This window comes from Macrosteles quadrilineatus, unplaced genomic scaffold (genome assembly GCF_028750875.1).
Source record: "Macrosteles quadrilineatus isolate MER2022 unplaced genomic scaffold, UCM_ALF_1.0 Scaffold_5__1_contigs__length_97177068, whole genome shotgun sequence".
NCBI classification, from domain to species: domain Eukaryota; kingdom Metazoa; phylum Arthropoda; class Insecta; order Hemiptera; family Cicadellidae; genus Macrosteles; species Macrosteles quadrilineatus.
In genome coordinates this window covers 52,077,841-52,085,545 of record NW_026542598.1, presented here as the reverse complement: position 1 = coordinate 52,085,545, position 7,705 = coordinate 52,077,841, and positions in this window count along the sequence as shown.

Here is a 7,705-nt window from a genome sequence, read left to right as displayed (position 1 = left end):
GCCCGGCCTCAGACGCAGTCGAACAGCCAAACAACCAAACTGACACCAACGTCGTCTGCGGTCTTGGAATTTGAGGTTAGGTACGACGTCAGTTTAGTGTCGCGACTAGGCTTACTCAACAGCTTATGTTTAGCTGTTTAAAGTTCGTGGTTTAGCCGTTATTTTACCCCCTACACATTTGACCCGTTACAAAAGAATAAAAATCCTATATGGCTAAGCTTGATCTGGTAGTGAAGAATTTTTCATCCAACGTCAATCAGTAGCAATAGATTAGTTAGGTCTAAAGCAAGACTAATATTGTTAATCTATTCACATTACACTTAAAATGAAATGAAATGATTTATTGTCGTTAAAACTATGTACAAAGTTCATGACAATCGTCAAAATAAAAACAAAACAATCAAGATGGCTCTGGCAACTAAAATATCTAAAACTCTAAACCAAAGTACTCTTCATGTTTATACAGGCAAGCCTGGGTTAGAGTAGTTTTTATAGCATGTTTGAATTTTAAAACACACAGGTTTTTGATGGATGCAGGCAAGAAATTGTACATTTTAACACCTTGGTACTCAAAACTATTTTGAGTGGCTGTATACTTATGCCTTAGTGTAGACAGATTATCTTTTGATCTAGTACAGTAGTTGTGCACATCAGATATCTTTTCAAAGTGAGAAATGTTTTCTTTTACATATAACAAACTTGCCAAAACATACAAAGATGGAAATGTGAGAATGTTAAGACCCACAAAAAGGGGCTTACAATGTGTTCTTCTATTCACACTACAAATTAACCTCACCGCCTTCTTTTGTAAAGTAAAGAGCAACCTGTTAGCATAAAAACTGTTGGCCCACAGTGAGGTACCATAGGACAAATAGCTATGAATGTGGCCATAATATATACAAATAAGGACATCAACTGAAACAGTGGATCTAAGTGCTCTTATCATAAATATGCCTTTTACAATCTTAGAAGCTACAAAATCTACATGTGAAAACCACTTCAAGTTTGACTGCAAGTGAAAACCCAAAAACTTCAGAGTGTTTACATCATTACCATTACTGCTAAGACTAATAGTTAGGTCTTGAGTCTTATCAGCATTAAGACATAACTTGTTTGCATTACACCAGTCATTAATAACAGCAGATTTTGTATCCAATGTATCTGTAACGTCATTCAAAGAGTTACCCCGTACACACAAGGCCAAGTCATCAGCAAAAAGAAAGCTTTTTACAGATAAGTCATTAATATTACAAGGTAAGTCATTTATATACAGTATAAACAGGGTAGGGCCCAATATAGAGCCTTGGGGCACTCCGTGGGGCACTCGAACAGGGCTAGAATAAGTGCCGTTTAGATAGACTTTTTGCCATCTGTCACTTAGATAAGATTGAAAGAACTTAACCAAAACTGCATCAAGGTTATAGCAAGAAAGCTTATCCACAAGGAGATCATGAGCCACTGTGTCAAAGGCCTTAGACATGTCGTACGATCTAAACACTATGCCACTTTTGGCCTCTAAACTTTGAAAGCAATTTGATATCAGTGCCTGGGTTGCTTGGACAGTGCTGTGTTTGGGCCTAAAGCCAAACTGACTACTTGCTAAAAGGTTACTATCCTCAAGATACTGAGAAAATCTACGATGTACGAGATGTTCCAAGACCTTCGACACTGCAGGGATAATAGATATAGGCCTATAGTTAGCAATAACATTTTTAGGCCCCTTTTTATGGACTGGTATAACCTTAGAAATCTTGAACTTGTTTGGGTAGCAACCTTGTGTTATACAGAGATTAAATAGGTATGTCAAAACTTCACTTATGTAACTAGAAGCTAACTTCAAGATGGGGACATTAATTCCGTAAATATCTAAACAAGAGCTATTGTTAAGACTGTTGATGGCTGCATACACCTCTTCTACAGTAAATAGTTCAAGCCTAAAAGCATTGTTGTCCTCAATAGTCGGAAGAACGTTGCAAGATGTCAAATTACTTAGATATTGCTCAGGACCATTAGAAGAGGCGGGAACATTACTTCTCAGGTTTTCAACACAGTCGACAAAGTAAGAGTTCAGTCCATCGGCAGTTAGGCAGTCAGGAATAGACAAAGGCTTACTGTTACAGTTGCTTAATTCATTAATGATTGACCAGGATGTTTTAGAAATATTACTAGAGTTTTGCAATAAACTGTTGTTATGGTCAAGTTTGGCTTTCTTGATTTCTTTGCGGTACTGCAACTTTAATGAGTTGTACTTAGTTTTAATTTCAGCAGTCCCTGCATTACAAAACAAAAAATATAGCCGGTCCAGCTCATTTTTCATTTTTACAAGTCCTTGATGATACCACCTTTTGTTAGGTTTGTTGTTAGAACCGACAGTTTTCAAAGGAATCGAACTATTTAAGGCCCACAACAGTTTGTCAAAAAACACTTTGAATTTAGCATTTAAGTCTAGGCTATGGTCATACAGTTCAAACCAATTCAACTGGCCAAGGTTAGATAAAAATGTTAAAGAATTCTGAGGATTTAATTTCCTAGTAACTTTTCTCGGTAAAGAAATTGGATTAGATTTAGAATATGACTCAATGTTCATTGACAGAAAGGCCGCATTATGATCTGAGACAGGAGTGTGTATAACTGAGGCTTCCCATCTATCTGGGTGTACTGAGGTCACAATATTGTCCAAGCAGGTACAGTACCTTTGTTTACACTTCCAGCTGCAACATTAGGCCTAGTGATTTCATTAATTGCAGTGTGAAGACCAAAACTAGATATTAGGTTTTTAAGTTCCCGGACTTCAATGCTGTCAGACAGGAAGTCTATGTTAAAATCACCTGTGCAAAAGAAGTCAAGTTTCACACCATGCATAGTTGAGAATACATCATGCAGTTTATCCAGAAATAAAGAAACATTACCTGAGGGTGGTCTGTAGAAGTTTACAATCACTGTTTTGTACTTAACGATGTACACCGCTGAGGCTTCAAACGTGAGTTCTTCCACTAATATACTCAAATTTAACTTATCGTAAATTATAAAGTCTAGGTTCTCTTTTACAAGTATAGCAGACCCACCATGTTTAGACATTGATCTAGCAAAAGAGGTTGCAACTAAGTAGCCTCTTAGGCTTAAGCTATTAATATCATTTTGCGAGACCCAGTGTTCAGTCAAACAAATCACATCCACACTACTGTCATACCCAAGCAATCGTAGATAATCTAGTTTGTTGGTAATAGATTGAATATTCCACAGGAGGATGTTTAATTTTTTAGCTGACCTAGATAGTGTTTTATTAGATGACTGGGGCAAGCAAATGTTAGAGGAGTTCCCAATCGCTTTGTTATGCGAAGAGAGTTGTGTGTCAGAGTTATCTGACACTTCAGACTCTACGTTAAATCTACAGAGTCGGGGGGAGTTTCTAAAAAAATTTCCTGGTGCTTAACAGTGCTTGTTGCTTTTTTAGCAAACCTGAAGGCATTTATATATGCCCCAGTAGGCCAGAACTCAGGCAAATATATTTTGTCCCACAAGTGAGCAGGAACCCCTACCTTAAATGTTCGATAGCCTGGGAATCTGTTCCTCATTTGTGTGACTTTATAATCACCACTAATTTCATCACTTATATATTTATTAACTGTGTCACAGTCAACGTCTGTAGCCAGCCTTGAGATAAATAAATACCTGTATTTGTTGACAGTTTTTAATTTGTTGCTAGTATTGGCAGAACCTGTGATAGAATTTTCGTTATTAAAATGTTGTTTTCCAGAACTTTGTATTTGTTTGTACACCTTAAGACCATTAGTGTTAACTGCACTTGTACTTGTTGTAGTTGGTAGGTTAGGGTTATGTTTATACGGTTTTGACAGTTCAGTTTGACGTTTTCCACCATTCCTCTTCACTGATGTTTTTTGTTTGGCAGGCGTAACAGTTTCGCTGTTTCGCTTGTCTACTACAGGAGCAGACGTCGCAGGAAAACTAGCAGAACTTTTGGCGGCAGACGACACGGGCAAAGTAGTCGAATTATTGACAGACTGATGACAACTACTAAGATTATAATTAGAATTGTCTTTATGATTGTGAATAATATTCTTTGAGTTGTCATTTGAAGATTTAGATGAGTCTATAAATTTTTCACTATTAGCAATCATTTTAGATTTATTTCTCAAAACACTTGCAAAAGTGTTACTATCTTTTAACATAAGATCACTGACAGCCTCTGCCTGATTAGACAAAGCAGTTTTTAACCTTACATTTTCTATTTTAATTTCGGAAATTTCTGCTTTAATTTCTGAGTTGTTTTGAGATAGTTCATTGATTTTTGATATCAAATATTCAATTTTCTCTGAACAAGGGCAGATATGGTTGACAATTGAGTTGGTGTCGTAAGCTACCGAATTGTCTGTGTTGTTACTCACGTTACTTTCAGCGACGGAGCATATATCACACTTCCAATCAATTTGAGAACAATTTCCCACAAAGTTTGATTTTGATAAACTGGTACAATTTAAATGAAACATATATTTACATTCACCACTACATTGGATTTTGTCAGATTTTAAATTAATGATTTTGTTACATGAGCCACATTTTAGTGACTTGTTTCTTGGCGGAGCCATCTTGTAGCTTTACTTTAGCTTTACTTAATACAGACCAACCATGTTTGTTTCCAATCATAGAAATTTAGCTAGTGTGCCGTGCGCGTCACTTTTATATTTACATACTCAGCAGGCTCCCAACACCAATGTTGGCCATTTAGCTTCCGAGCTCATTTGCAAACCATGGGAAGAAATCTTTGTGGACCACATAGGCCCTCTGCCTAGATCATCTAAGGGCAACAAGTATATTCTCACTATTGTGGATGCATTTTCTAAGTTTGTTATTATGTTACCCGCAAGGAACACCCAGGCATCAACTTCAATATCCCTTCTCACAAAGCATGTTTTTTCAATATTTGGCCCACCTAAATACCTAGTTTCTGATAATGTTTTCATCTTCAGGTCCAAGGTATTTCAGGAACTATGTTTAGGACTGGGAATACAACACATTTATACCAGCCCATATTATCCCAACCCCTCACACGCTGAAAGGGTTAACAAGCAAATCAAGATAGCAATTAGAATCTTTCACAATAAATACCAACAGTTTTGGGATCAAAATCTCCACTGGTTTCAAATGGCCTTTAACTCCGCTGTGCATGAGTCCACTCAAAACTCCCCATCCCGCATTTTCCTTGGCAGAACCCTCTATCATCCCTTGGAACTCCAATGGAACCTTGACAAACTTGTCGATTCCCAGGGAACTACTCCTTCAACCCAAGACGACTGGGCAAGGGCAATTGAGAGCCTGCGCAAGGCAAGGGAAAGCAGGGAAAGGAAATACAATCAAAAACGAACACCCAACACTTTCAAATCAGGTGACTGGGTTATGTTTAGATTGAACCCGATTAGTAAGGCAGTCGACCACATAAACCAGAAACTTGTAATGGTCAAATTTTGTTAGGGGTAATATTTTTATTTTATACGCGATCGATTCGAGCGCGGCGATTACACCACGCCGGTAACAATGACTTGGTCAGCGTCTTACCTAGTTCGAGACTCGGCCGCTGCCACCTTGAAGCGCTGCCGTAGCGGTGGTGGGGAGGAGCCGAGGTCTGGAGACAGGGTAGAGGTTTTAGGACAGTCGGTGGCGAGCGCTTGTTCGCCAAACAACCCTCGAGCAGCCAGTGCGAGCGAACATAAAGTATCCGGACGAAGGCGTGCGAAACATAGAGACGAATAAGGAAGTATCGTGATACGTAAGTACACTGGTTATAGCTAGCGTATACGTTATACCCCTACTCGTAAATTACGGTTATCGTATAAATTACGTTATTTATAGAAAATCGTAATTTAACGACCGACGCTGCGAGTGTAGTGTCGTAGTCACCTACGCTTACTTTTAGTTATCCAAAGTGTTTTGTTTTATTTTAATCGAGAGTTTTTATTTATTTGCCTTAAAGCCAAGGAGAATTGGCATAGTCGCCTACTACGTTTTATTTTATTTTATTATTTACTTATCGCGAGTTAGCGTCGTTTTCTTTTAATTCCGAGAAGATTATTTTTAGTTTTATTTTGAGAAGGGAGACCTTTCGTTAAGCCTAGGAGCTGGCTCTTTATTTTATATCCTAATCATCGCCTAGTTAGCTATCAGCCCTAGTAGTTAACTTCGACTTGGCCTTGTCAGCGCGTCGCTGTGCTGACACCAAGTTATAGGAGTAACTATAGTCAGTGTATTCCTTAATAGCAACTCGTGTACGGTGCGTCGACGTGCCGAGGTACACAGTGTGTACTTGAGTACTAGCAGATCGGCGCGACAGTAACATCTACGAAGATCTAGAAGTGGTAAGCGAGCGACGAGGACTGTCAGCGAGACCCTGGACTACTCGAGCTGTCCGAGCAAATCGGAGGTAAGTTTACGATAGGTGCCCTACCCGACATAAACACCTCACAAAGTGGCGCCTCCGAACAGGGACATTGAATTTCCGTTATTATCGTAATATTCATACGTGCTTCACGTATTGGCGCCCGAACGGTAAAATCGATATCGTAGTGGTTTTTTCTTTTGAATATAAGAAAAAGCGAAAATGGTAGGATCGAGTGTTAGCGTGAAAACTACGCCTAAAACGGTCAAAGCGGTGACTGAATCGACCACGACAACCACGACTACGAGTGCCGGGTCTTTACAAGCTCAAGTAGCACAAACTATTTCACAACCAATTGTGCCAGCGACTTTAAGTTTTTCCACTACGACCGCAGAGGCTACTCAGCCTCAAGTAGGTACAACTACGTCACAGTTAATGGTACCATCGACTTTAAACTTACTTACTACGACTGATCGTACGTTGACGTCTAAGAGTCCCTCAGAGGATGACCCGCGAATTGGGTGGATTCATACGTTAACCAAGGATGAACTTCGTTACGAAATGAGTCGATACGGTTTGCCTAATATGGGGACAGTCGAGGAACTTCGAAAACCGTTTTGTAAATTTTGGAAACATGGCATTCCCCAAGCAGTGTACGGCAAGGACGTGAATGTTAGCGTGGACGGTCTGCACTTCCACTCGGCTATGACACGGGATATGTCGACTCGCGACCTGGTAACAGTGACATACGAAGTGTGGAACTAGACAGAGTACGTGAGATCGTTGGTTTGCCTCCAGGAACGAACTTTGAGGACGTTTGTCGTTCGTTATCAAGCCTAACGATGCGCGCTGATAAGACCAACAATCAGGCTAGTAATTATCCAGTCAATGTAACACAATCCGATCGTTTTACGAATTCCGAGGGGTTAGTGTATAGTACACTAACCAGACCATGTGTTAACTATGCTTTCGACACCTCCTACTCTACAGATTCGATTCATCGACCTACGGTGTCCGGTACCGGTCTGCGACCGTACGGTGTATTCGCAAGCGAACAACTAGGTATTCCTACACAGGCAAGCGTGAATCACGGATTCAGTAGTGGTTTGCCTTCGTGTCACGAAAATTCGAACGTAATTCGTAAGGTTGGTGTTGATGTCTCGGCGTTGTGCAATTTAGTCCGAAAGTGGAACGTTCGTTTTGACGGCTCTAAAGACCCCGTTTCTTTCTTGGAACGCTTGGAAGAGCTTATGGAGGCCTACGAAATTAATAAGAACGATATTATACGAGCACTCCCCGAACTACTACATAGTA